General features: G+C 44.7%; 1 protein-coding gene across 1 annotated transcript in view; it reads left to right on the forward strand.

The window, feature by feature from the left end:
* Csmd1 (CUB and Sushi multiple domains 1) overlaps positions 1-13503 on the forward strand; it is a 1292092-nt gene that overhangs the window by 302016 nt on the left and 976573 nt on the right. The window lies entirely within an intron of this gene.

Consider the following 13503-nt stretch of genomic DNA (forward strand, 5'->3'; position numbering starts at 1 on the left):
TGGCCTTAGGAGGTGGGACCTGTGAGAGGTGAAGCCACTGGGGTGAGCGGGAGCGGCACTGGCAGCCTTGTGAAGGGGACCCCCAGTGTCCTCACTCTGGCCGGTGAAGGCACAACACAGAGATGGTGTTATGAACTCACACAAGCATCCCTGACAGATGTTATTCTGTGGATGTCTTGATACTGGACTTCTAACCTCCAGAACTGTAAGGAACACACATCTGTTCCTAGACCACACATTCTGTGGTGGGTTTTTTTGTAGCAGCTGGAAGGGATAAGATATCTGCACTCAACAACAGAGATGCCCCCTGTGCTGGTCACTTTCCCATCACGAGGGCACCATACTAGTTACCTGCGGCTTACAGAAGGAAAGAGTTGTTCTGGGTCATGGCTTTCAGTGGCTCTGGACCAAGGTCAGCCATCTCCAAGGCACAAAGTGACATGGTAGCCTTAAGGACCTGGCAGAGGAAACCTGCTTAACACACGGCAGCCAGGAAGCAGAGACAGATGGGAAGAGAAGGGCAAGAACCCTCCCTTCCGGGTCGCACCACCAGGGATCAGCTCTTCCAACTGGGCCCTGCTTCTGAGACCTGGATTTTAGGGGGATGTTTTAGATCTAAACATTAACATGTACACATTGTTGGTAGAGCTCTGCAAATAAGCGACACTATACGTGATAGGGATTTGGCAGTTCAGGATTTGGACACCCACAATTTCTCTAACCACAGGAGCTTTAAAGATGCCTGTTATCCAGGGTTCCCTAGAGAGAGGAACAAAACAAGATAGATGGATATCCATTCTCATCCCCTTCCACTTCTCTCCCTGACTGGCAAGTTCAGTGTCCACAGGGCAAGGGCAGTCTACCACTGTGAAACCCAAGATGTGTAGATCAGTCATAGAGAAAGGCCTTCCCTCTGAGAAACCTGTGTTTGCACCAAGGTTTCCTCTTCACTGCTTGAGGCTCATGCACATTGTGGAGGCTCACGCCCTCGCTGATGATCAATGTTTACATGATGACAAAGACACAGCAGTGTCTAGATCAGAATTTGGCTAAACAGATGGCCACCACAGCCTGGAAGATGGACACAACTTACCTACTTCAGGAGGTATGAAGCTGAGTAGGTATGGCAAATAGTTCCTGCTCATTGTCTAAAGCCAGGAAATACAAGTGAACACATCATTGTAATGAAATATTACTTGAGAACAATGAAGACAGGCACACTAGAGAAGACAAGAGGGAAGAGATAGAGCTGGCTGGGTGGAGGAAGGAGGGAGGCAGGGGAGTGGGACAGAGCCTTGGAAAATGAAAGCACACATTAAATAAATATGTAAATGAGATGGGCATCAGCATATAGCCCTGATCACAAAAGTAGCAATACCAAAAGCTTCCTAAAATATCAGTTTCGATGAAGTTCGAAGCACCTTGTTACATTGTCATATCCTCTGACACCGTGAAGGAAATCTGGTTAGATTCTCCACAGCACAGGTGTGGACTCAGGAGAGCAAGGCTCAGAGGCTCCAGTCACTCTGGGGTGTGGCAGCCAGGATGCTGGGGTGAGATGGTCTGTCACACTTGCCAGGGCCATGATACTGTGCTCCCACTTTGAGGTTGTCCCCACAGATTTTCTCATTGAATGATACTGAATAAATCAGCCCCTGCGTGGGATTTAGGCAGTGCCCTTGAATGTGTCTGTAACAGTGTATCAGTGACAACAGCACTGGTGATAAGTTATGCACCGTGTGTTGCTCTCTTCTGGGAAGGAGGGCCCTGGTCACTCTACGCTCCAGCCTCATGCTGGTTAATTGAATTGACCTGGGCTGTACTATGACTCCAGGAGGGGTCACTGGTTTTGAGGACACTAACTTCATTGCCGGCTAGCACATCCTTTTTCTGTTTGTTTTGTTTTTTTGAGAAAGGGTCTCTTTATGCAGTTCAGGCTGGCCTTGAACTCCCTGTGTATCCCAGGTTGGAATTTAACTTTTGATGATCTTCTTGCTTAAGCCTCTCCAATGCTGGCATTACAGGTGTGTGCACCATGGCTTGCAGTTAGACCATTCTTGAGTTCATAGCTGAGTTGCTTACAGGAAGATGGCCCTATCTGGAGGAAGAGAGTCATGAGGTATGACCCTAGGGACTAGATCTGTCCCTGAGGAAGAGAGTCATGAGGTATGACCCTAGGGACTAGATCTGTCCCTGGATCCTTGCTTTTGGGCTCTTTCCAGCATGTTTGGCTTCATTGCCACCATGAGCTTAGCAGCTTTCCTCCACCAGGTTCTTCTACCATGTTTTTGTTTGGAGCTAACCATGGACTAATCCGTGGAAAGCATGAGACAAAATACATTCCTCCTTTGAGCTGTACGTCAGGTGTTATGACCCAGTGCTCTCACTCTGAGTGATGGGAGTGCTTTGTGGCATTGGGGCAGTCTTGCCCATTAGTAGTACTACCCACATTTCCCAGATGAGAGCCTGAGGCTCAAAGAGCTCTGTTCTTCCAGTTTGTGGAGTGGGCACATGGGGAGAAAGAGTCCACCTAGGACTGGTCCCCACAGCCTCTTGGGAAGCTCCATGCTGCAGGCCTGTGATGATCTCTTTGGGAGCACTTTCACTGAGCACCCAGGCTCTCTGCAGTAGGCCAGGAGGGAGCTGTTCCCACAGGGCTTGTGGGTCCAGCTGCTGCCTGGCTCTCTACTGGATGAGAGGATGCCCTGCCGGGTGTAGGGTTTCCTGAAGGATTTCTTATCTTCAGTCTCGTGTTACTGGATTTCATCTGGTATTTTAGAATCTTAAACATATCCTTAAAAATGGAGTATATTTGTGAAATATTTTTGACATTCAAAATCACTGTGGGGTAGAAAAGAATTATATTTTTATGCCAGTCTCTTTCATATCTTATTCACCTTAAAGCCACAGGCTTGGAATGTAGAGATTTTTAAAATTTATTTTTCATCCTTGATCAGAAGAATGTGATGGGAAACTACTCCTTTTTCTCAAGTTCCTCTTAAGATTAAGAGGAACTTCAAGTTGTGCCTTAGCATTATTCTTTTTGTAGACAAGCACATAGGAAAAAAATAAACTGGCTATACAAATAGGGTTTTGCTGAATTCTTCACATTTCTACATATACAATGTAAATCTGAACTTGAAAATCTACCACAGCAGGATGTAGTGACATACACTTGTAATCCCAGCACTCAGGAGGCTAAGACAGGAGAATCACTGTGAGTTCCAGGCCAGCTTGGGCTACAGAGAGAGTTGAAGTCTAGCCTAAACTGCCTAGTGAAACCTTGTCTCAAAAAGACAAACAAAAAATAACTACCACATATAATCATGTGTTTGAAAGTAAGATGTCACTCTAGCGTACTGCATAACATTTTCTCACATACACACAAATCAGTATTTCACCAGAGCTACTGAGAGCAGAAAGAAGAAGCAGGACATGCCTCTGCATGTCTAAGGGTATGGGTGTTCATGTCACAGAGTGTGCATGTCACAGGATGTGCATGTTACAGTGTGTGGGTGTACATGTGTGTAGAATCATCAGAAAGAATATTTCTAGGTGAGAAGTAAGAATATAACAGAAGAGCCCACATTATTTAGTGCTCACTGAAATGCTATTAAGCTTTTAGTGGGTTTTGTCCTCACCATCAGTGCCCTTGGTAGGAACATGATGTATACAGCATCAGTTGGCAGGGATTGCTAACCTGAGTCAAGCCTGTGACCCCGTTTGTTACACTGGTTGCCTAGGTAGAGACAGCCTGCACTCACAGGTCTGCCAGAGCCCTGATGTCGGCCAGGGTTTGCAGCAGTGAGCTGTGGTGACCATGGCCAGCACCACGAAGCACAGGAATTCATCTTGTTCTCTTGCAAGCCTGATTATTTTGTTCCACCCTTACAGTTACCCTGGCAACTGTAGCTTTTCTTGACAACTTTGGGAAGAATGATGCACATTATTTGCCAAAATTAAAAATAGATCATTCTGTCATCAATTATTGCAGGTTTGAGTGAAATATTTAATATTTTTACATCAGATTTGCTGTGTATATAAATGAAAGACAGTAAATTTCACCACCAAGGGATAGAGGCTGACTTGGTCACTTTCTTTCTCACTGGGTCAAAATGCATGATACCTACCCACAAATGAAGAGCAGAGAGGTTTGTTTTGGCCTCTGGTCTCCGAAGGTTCAGTCCATGATTTACAGGTTCCAGGTCAGAAACAGCATGGCGGAAAGGCCATCAGAGTGCAGAGCTGCTCGGGTCATGGTGGCCAGAACCAGAGAGATGGAAGGAACCCAGTAGGGAGATGCACTTTCCAGGTCGTCCTCCAGTGACTGAGCTCTTCCAGGCAGATTCCACATCCCAGCAGCACACTCAGTGAATGTCTGTTCCCAGCAGCACCTCACTGACTCAGCCACTTTCCAAACACATGAGCCACTCGGCACCATTTTAGATCGAAACCATAATAGAGATTTTCAGAGGTGATTACCAGGGGAGTTTGAATGCTTGAGTTGTTAAGCCTCATGCCATATGTTCATTTAAACAAGTTGTGTTATGATAAGCAATTCTTTACATGCAGGAGAAACACTGAATAGAATGTGCAAGTGTCTCCTGGGGAGGTTGGGTGGCTGACTACAGCCAGTTAATATTCAGAAAGGTCTCTTTGAAGCCTTTAGGAAAATAAGGGGTTTCCCAACGACATAACAGGGCTCTGGAGAATTCTCCTGGTTCCTGCAGTGATTATGGCTTGGGCTTGAAAGGCCAAGGAGAGCCAACTCCCCACCATCAATTTCATGAGTTCTCTGCAGTCTCCAAGTTGTGCATCTAATCTCACATATTCCCACATCCCTCAGTCGCCGGAGACAGCACAGCCTTGAACGGGCTTGAGATTCCGAACACAAAGGCACAAAAGACTGGCGCATTCCCCTGACTAGAAACCAGGGTATCCTCACAAGTCACTGAGAGATGGGTGCCACAGTAGAAAGTTGTAAATACTATTGTCTAAAGAAGAGTGTGACAGCTGAGTCAAGGGAATTAGCGTTTGTCAGAGAAACAATTGCAATCAGGACACACTGAATCAGTGCATCCCTAGATTAATGTCTCCTAAGACAAAGGCAGGTGTAGGATTTATTTATTTAATTTCTTTTTTTTTTTTTTGATTTTCCTTTTTAAAGTGGATTTTATGAAAGCTGTTTTTGGAGCCAGCTCACCAGCTGAGCGGAAGTCCTAAATCGCAACCCTATCCTGAAGGGCAAGTTAGTGAGGTGCTCCTCCATGGGGATGCTGCAGTCCGGGCCACCTAGGTCCAGGTGCTCAGGCAGGATTGAAGGAGAAGCATGTGGTTTTGCCTTTACCTGTATATCTGGAATCTCTCCCACTCTCTCCACTCTGCCTGCCTTGGTCACTGGTTCTCTTTCACAAGATCTTGAAACTGCTGCAGACTAAAGCAAGCCTATGGTGAACATACGTATATCACCCTTAACACTGAGCTTCGCTGCACAATTAAACTATCGATTTCAAAGCTCACTTCCTCCTGAGAAATGACTGGAAAGGGGAATCAACCCTGCATCCCCTACAGGACCCCTACAGCATGCCCTACAGGTGTTGCAACTCTGCTACCGTGCACCCCACAGCTGTGATTCACCTGAAGGTCCCCAGGGATGCCCTGTTCCACCAAGTTCTTGGCTCCCTGGATGTGGGGCCAGCAGGCATTGAACTAGGCTGCAGTCATCTTGTCAGCAGCTTCTAGAAAGCTTTCATACTATGTTTTCCTTGGGAACAGAATTTGGGGGGAATTGTTTGGTATCAAAATGGCTTGGGTTAGAGCAATATTGATTTTCACTTTACTATTACAGAACAATGATAAAGATGAAGTCTAAATAAAGTTAATGTGTGGCATAGAGTAAGCACAAGAAACATATCAGGAAATAGGGCAAATTAACACATAGTAGGGAACTAGGGCTCTGTGCATGTTGCACCCTGTGACAAAGACAACCGTGTGCAAATGTGAATGTCATCCCAGTCATCCAATATGTGTGCCAACCCTTTGGAGAAGCTGAAGTTCCTGCTGGGTAATAGAATCTAGGGAGAGGGGCGTGAGCCGCACCTGAAACATAGAGTTCATCTGTGGGAGAAGCCAGCAAGAAATGTCGAAGGCAGCAGGAAACACCTCGAGGGTGAGGTGTGTGTTGATGGAAAACTGCAGGTCACAGTCCGCATTCTCACAGGTCTGCTTCCAAGAGTATTTGTTTGGACATTCTTCATTACAGAGTTTTAAATTTAGTCCAGTGTGGATTGAGGAAGAGCTGGGATATAGCCAGTAAGTCAAGAAAATATTTTCTTTCAAAGGTTTAGCAATGTGTGTTTTCTCTTCCTCGTGTATGCCTATGTCTTAACAAATAGGGCCAAGATATTGTGTATTTAACAATTTGTGCACTTTTTAACTACTATGAGTGGCTTAATGAGATGTGACACTTGTTTGGAAGGTGGGGGTCTGTAGTCCAGACACAGGGTCTGAGTTTACTGCTGTACAATTTCTAGTTACAAAAGTGGGTTTTCAGTTTGACAAGTAGTCTTGTTCATAAAGAAAGACTGATACTTCAAGTTCAAGAGACACAATAAATATAAAAATAACTCCGAGTAGAATGCTGTTCTGCTGAATTTGAGGATCCATTACAAAAAAAAAAAAAAATGGAAACGAAATACTCTCAAATACAAAGTAAAAGGAGAAAAAGCATTTTATGAACTCTAATAAACTTCAAATAATTGCAATGATATTTTAAGTTTCTTTTTAAGAGAAAGCAACGTCAAATTTCTAGCTAAAACTTAGACAACTCTCTGATGAGCAACAGGAGCAACAGTAAATGTGCAGATGTGGCTTAAAATGTAATGCAGAACTTTCAAATGGGAGGAAGAAATAGATACTCTCTTCAAAGAGCAGCAGGGATGTTATTCCTGACAAATATACTGAAAATATTTCCAGACAACTGCCTACCAAAAAGTAAACAACATCTTATGTTTTTGTGTGTCTATCAACTTTTATCTTAGATGAAACATGCAAAATTAAGAAATCAAACTGTTTCTAAAGTAATATAAAGAAACCATTCTTCCAGAGCTTATGAACACTAAGACAGAAGTCACAGAACTTACAGTTGACTTAATTGAGAAAGGTGTATTTCACAGATAAGAATTGCTTTTAGAAAAAGCAATAAATTAGAGTGATATATGGATAGAGCTATTAGAGATTTGCTTGGTTACTGATTGTGTAGCCTTGTGTAGGATTGTTACCATGTCTAAGAACTTACTGCTTCATGCATGTGTGGACATGGTAACTTCCAGTTAGTGTTTGGATGTAGAATGTCACCCAAAGGGCTCCTGTGTTCATAAGTGGACTATTAAATGTGATTGGATCGTGGCGGTGCTATACTCATCTGTTAATTGAACCACTGGTGAGTTCATGACCAATGGTGCTGTTTGTGCTTGGGCCTGGTTGGCAGAGCCATGCCACTGAGGGCCAGCCATTGGGGGGTGTTTCTCTTATCCCATCTCCTCCCTTAACTCTTAATTAAGGCTGTCATGGGTTGAGAAACTTCCCTCTGCCACACCCTTCCACCTTGTTTCTGTCTTGCAGCCAGCGTGCCATGGACTGAACCCCTCAAACCATGAACCAAATTAAATTGCTCCTCTTTTAAGTTGTGGGTGTTGGGTAATGTGTGCCAGCCCCAGGAAAGGAAATGATACATTTCCACTTTGCATTTACTATCTCCTATTTCAAATAAAATATGCGTGTTATGCTGCTTCCAGCCCTTACATGGCTGGCAGTCAAGAGCTGTTGCTCTGTAACTGCTGCTCTTCTCCAAGAGGGTGTGGTTGGCAATAAATATTAAGAGTTTCCTCCAACATCTAGGTCACAGTAAAAATGTTATGTTATCAGGGAGGGCAGAAACAATTAGAGACATGGTATCTAAAGGAAAGACAAGAGATAAATTCTTTATGAAAATTTCCCAAGTTCAAGACAAATCTTGCCTTCTTTTATGGAAGACGTTTTAGCAAAAGGAGAAATTGAATTTGATCTTTGGATTCAAAACTTAATGTATTCAATGACTTTTTTAAACTTTAAATTTCTTGCTGTCATTTATTTTATACTTACTTTATTTCTTAACCTAAACTGGATTCCATAAACAGTCGTTGCATGGCTGTTTTTGTTCCTCTCTGATTTGGTAATATCCTTGCCACGTGAAGGACAGTGAGGAACACGCCACAGAAACATATCCCAGCAGTTCACAAAGCTGACCCCCACCCTGGGAGATGCATCACTAGGTACAGCAGACAGCAACCTGGGGGCTGCAAACAATCCGGCTGATTGTGAGAGCCTTTTGCAATTTGCACAACGAAGTATGTCAGCAGAGTTTTTCCATTTTCATTAACCTTTCTTTTAACTCCCTGCCTATTTTTATTCTCCTTTAAAGTTGTTCTTGAAAAACAAAGAGACAGCAATAGAAAAAAGAAGAAGAAAACCCAGAGAAGACTTTAAAACAAATGACTGCAAAATGGGAATTTGCATTAAAGAACAGTGGAGATTGAATTTGATATCAAATTAAAAGAAATGCAGTGTATCACTTTGGAATTGCATACATAACAACATGCGTGCAAGTATTAGCTGATAACTGTTCTTGCTGGTTTTCAATGGTAACAGTTAACAGGATTCTCTCTTTCTTTATGCTAGTGCCCTACACCCCATCTTTCATTTACCTTTTGTCCTCTGTGGGGTCCACACTAAGGGCATTCTCTGATCTGCTTCTCATTCTCCCTCCCCATTTTTGCTCTATTTCTCCTTCTATCCCTTTTCCTCTGCCTGCATTTCCAAAGTCCACATGCCTTAAAATTTTTGCTCTCCACCCCCTTCCTTCTTCCTGCACTCAGAACATTTCCAGGTTAAGGCTTTCCTTGGACTTCAATTTGCAACTTTTTCAGAAGGTTCTCTGAGCCAAACTTGTGTTGTGCTTCACTCTTGAACTTCACCTTTACCATGTATGCTGCCACTAAATATATACATCAGAATCCCATCGTGGTCTCACTCACAACTACCCAACCTGAATCTCATCTTCTTGAGATGAGATATATTTTTCACTCAGTCTTTCAACAAGGATTTACCACATCTTCTATTTGCTGTATTTCCTGGAGTTTTCTACTGTCATTTCAGAATGAGAAACACAACTTTGGACTTTCTCTGCACCTTCACTTTCTCTCTGTGCACATCTGATTTCTCACTGGGATGCTCTCTCCTCTCTTGCCCTCCTTCCTGGTTCCTCTTCAAGTGAACTCGCATCTTTAGCTCTAGAGCAGTTGTCTCCTGGTTAGTTTTCCCATCTCTCCAGCTACCTTGCAAAGCCAAGCACCACCTTGCTGTCCATCCTTTGCCCCAGCTCTGGTCATGCTATGGCCAGGTCTGCAGGGCTATGTCCCTGTAATGTCAGGAGACTTCCCCATATTTCCTGCCATGTTCAACTCTCCTGTGGCATATGCAGAGTATTTGTCTTCTCCTACATCTTAGTCCAGGTAATCTCAAAGTGAGCTCCTCCACCAGCAGCAGCAGATCACCTGGGAACTTGTTAGAAATCCAAATTCTCTGGCCCAACTCCAAACCTCAGATCTCAGCACCTCTGAAAGCGGAGCCCAGATCTTGCCTTTCTGAGATTTGGATGAATCTCTCTTGGAGTTTAGGAATCTTATCTTGGGTGAGCAAACTGTTCTAAAGCATGGTGAACTAACAAGTATTCTGTGTTCTCACCTAGTGAAGGAAACCCCTGTTGTGTGTTCAGCTGATTGTGAACACAAAAATTTGGTCTAACTGGTGAAAGTCTGCATAAATGAGGTCCTGCTGTGCCCTATCTAGGCCATGAACCCAACAGAATGTCACCCCCACTGCGGCCACCATGCAGCATCTAAGCTCCTAGTTTCCTCTGCTGTCTTGCTTACTCACATCATCTTTTCACACTGGCCCCACCTGTAAGGTAGGAGAACCTCAAGAAGGACGCTCAGTCTTCATGGTGTTCCACATTCTGCCTCCTGCACCATAGTCCTGCAGGTGTCCTCCTATCACCTTCTCTGTAACAGTAATTAGTTTTAGATAGGTCAAGGTAAAAATGTACGTTTTCTTTCAGTTGAAGGAATACGCACCCTAATTTTAATAGATGCTAACTGCAGGAAATGTCTGTGGACTGCCTGCTCTCATGTGATGTGACGCCTGTTTTTCTTCTAACCCTGCTTTCCTAGCACCCTTGCCAAGGCAGAGCAAAAGGGCTGTGCATTGCCCTGCCAGACACTCAGTATCTGACTGTCTCCCTGCTCCTGCTGAACACCCTTTGGTTCTTTTGTCCAGTCACAGGGCAGCATCCAGAGGTTGATCCCAACGGTGGCGCAGGGGTCTTTCCCAAACAGGAGTCCCTCCCTGCACTTCAGGAACCCTCTGAAATTAACTGGGGACCCAAAGGTTCCCAAGGGCCAGGACTGTAACATACAGTGTCTCTTGTCCTTTTTGCCATGCCTTTGTGCTCCAGCAAGATATGTGCTTTGTTCCAGATGGATGGTCTTCAGAGACACCTGGCCTCTTCCTCAGTTTTTACAGAGGCTTGTCAACCGAGGGCACCAGGACCCAGTGCCTAAGGGTGGAGGGGGCAGGAGGACAAAATCCCTGTTTGGGGTGAGCTGTGTCTGTCCCACATGTTTCAGAAAGGAGCGTGACCTGCTGGTTTTGCTCATGAAGCCTGGCCTGCTGCTCCTCCCATCCATGGTCAGCCACTATCCACACCCTTCCTGGCCATGGTTTTGCAGGCAGGGAGTGTGTGCTCAGTGGAGCCGCATGTGTGACAGTCTCTGCACTCACAAGTTCCAAGGGCAGGGAGCTCCCTGAAGGTGCAGCTTTCTCTCCGCATGGCTCAGTATCCTTTGTGACATCTGTTCTTGCCTCTCTGCTTGCGGCTGTCATGCTCGGCAGGCATGGTTGCAGTGAGAGGATCAGCAGGCCGTAGGTGCTGGGGGAGCTGAGCCTCCAGGTAGTGCGGTGGAACCACAGTGATGCCCTGGGGCAGGAGGCTGCACCATCCATCTCAGGGAACTGATGCCTTTTGTTAGGACCCCTATCTCCAGCAAGGTCATGGCTCAGATTTGCCTTTCGAGACCCCGATCCTTCAGTTGCTTGGTAAAGGCTGTTGCATGCAGAACTTTCAGTGCAAGGTTCTCCTGTGTGTGTAGCTTGCTGCCATGTGGAGCTCATGGCGCTGGACAGGGCTGGGAGGGAGGGAGCAGGGAGCTCCAGCGAGCCTGCCTGAAATGTCCCCAGCACCTTTGCTCTGCTGAGCTTGGTTTCATGTCTTCTCACTTCCTGGTTCTGAGTTGTTGCCTCTGAGCTTCTGTTCGGTTTTCTGCCTGTGTCTTCTGGATGGCTGTGATAGATATGAGACACCTCAGAAGCAGATAGGACTAGGTCACTTCCTCTGCATGGGATTGTCATCTAGGGAAGCTCAAGGATTGCATTTTAAGGAAACTCCTAGTCTGATGCTTTGTAGCTTGTGTTGGACAGGTACCCTGCAGCACATAGGCTGCCTGCTAAGGAGATGAGGACCGTGCCTGTGACATCAGGGTGCCATGCCGCCTGGGGGACACTTTATATACATGTATATATTTATGTCGCCCTTTTCATAATCTTCATGGATGACAGTTGCACTGGAATAAGTGTGTTCTCCCTGTTAATGAATCTTCTTTTAAATAGACTCAATTACAGATGATGCCCAGTTTCTCTGAGACACAGAAGGATATCCACTGGACTTTGGTCTGGAAAATTAGAATTCCACTACCCACCTACCACTGTAGAAAGGGCTTTATGGAAGCACCTCAGATTCTCCGGAATCCCTGGGGCCTCCCTCTTCTTAGCCTTGACTCTCCCGCTGTTTACGCTGGAAAGTTTCATTCTGATTCCTGGGGCAGCTTCAGCCTCTTTGCCAACTTCCCGAGCGTCCTCACGCATTCCACAAACAAGTGCAGCTCTTTCTAGTGTCTCCCCCGCAGTTCCATGTCGAGTTTCTCCCTCAATTAACAGCCTGCTCCAGGCCCCAGCTGAGACGCTGTTTTCTCATCACAGCCTGAGACCCACAACTGCACACGATTCCCTTTGTTCTGATCCCACAGAGGAATGCTTTTTACCGCTATTCTGACTCGCACAGTATTCTGCTATCTGTAATCGTCTGGCTGATAGCTGACAAGTTTCTCAGCAGCTGGGTTTCTAGCTCCACTGTGGCTTTTGGCAGCACAGAACTTGTGGCAGAAGAGGCAGCTGGTGTGTAGCTATACCATGAAATTGGATTTGGGGCTCAATTATGTTTAAAATACTTCAAATACCATATGATTTAAAGTAAAATTACAGAGAGATGAGGCATCTCTGTGGACACACATATATAAAGAAAATCTATTTGAAAAGAAGGGACCTCACTGACACTTTCAGTTTCTCCCACCAGAGACACAGCATGATATTTAAATATGTGTCTAATTAATTTCAGTTGAGTATAGTCTCAGTGTGCATCTAGTTACCTAGAAATATCTCAAGTTTATTGTTTATGGCTGAGTAGTACTCCATTGTATAGAAAAACCGCATCTTCTGTATTCATTCATCGGTTGATGGACACTTGGGCTGTTCAAGATTTAGCTATTACAAACTGTGCTGCTATAAACATGGGTGTGCATACATCACTGTGATATAATGTTTTTAATTCTTCCTGGAAGATACCAAGAAGGGGAATAGCTGGGTCAAAGGGAATCTCTAGTCTTAGATTTTTTTTTTTTTTAAGAATCTTCACACTGATTTCCACAGTGGTTGCACCACTTTGCATTTCCCCCAACAGTGGAGAAGGGTTCCTTTTTCCCCACAGCCTCTCCAGCATTTGTTATTGGTTTATTCCTTGAAGATAGCCATTCTTTCTGGGGTGAGATGGAATCTCAGTGTTGTTTTAATTTGCATCTTTCAAATAACCAGTGATGTTGAACAGTTTTTCATATATTTATTTGCCATTCATATTTCTTCATCTGAGAGGTGTCTATCATTTTAGATGCTTATTTTTGGGTTAGGTTTTTTAATTTGGGGGGTCTGATTTTTTTGTTCTTTATGTATTCTAGATATTAGTCCTTTATCTGAGGAACAGCTACCAAAAGTTTCCTCCCACTCTGTGGGCTGTTTTTTCAGCTGCTTGGTGGTTTCCCTTGCTGCACAAAAGCTGTTTAATAAGATGAGGTCCCCATTGTTGGTTCTTTGGGGTGTTTCCCGTGCAGTTGGGTTTTTGTCATGATGTCTCTGCCGGCACCCATGTCTCCAAGAGCTCCGCCTCTTCCCTCTGCCAGCAGGTTCAGTGTTTCTGTTTTAATATTTAGATCTTTGATCCATTTTGATTTTAGTTTAGTGCCTGACGACAGATACTATAGCTTTAATTTTTGTCACTTGGAGAACCAGTTTTCCCAGCAC

This window comes from Chinchilla lanigera, unplaced genomic scaffold (genome assembly GCF_000276665.1).
Source record: "Chinchilla lanigera isolate Chin_1 unplaced genomic scaffold, ChiLan1.0 scaffold00002, whole genome shotgun sequence".
In the NCBI taxonomy this organism is placed as follows: domain Eukaryota; kingdom Metazoa; phylum Chordata; class Mammalia; order Rodentia; family Chinchillidae; genus Chinchilla; species Chinchilla lanigera.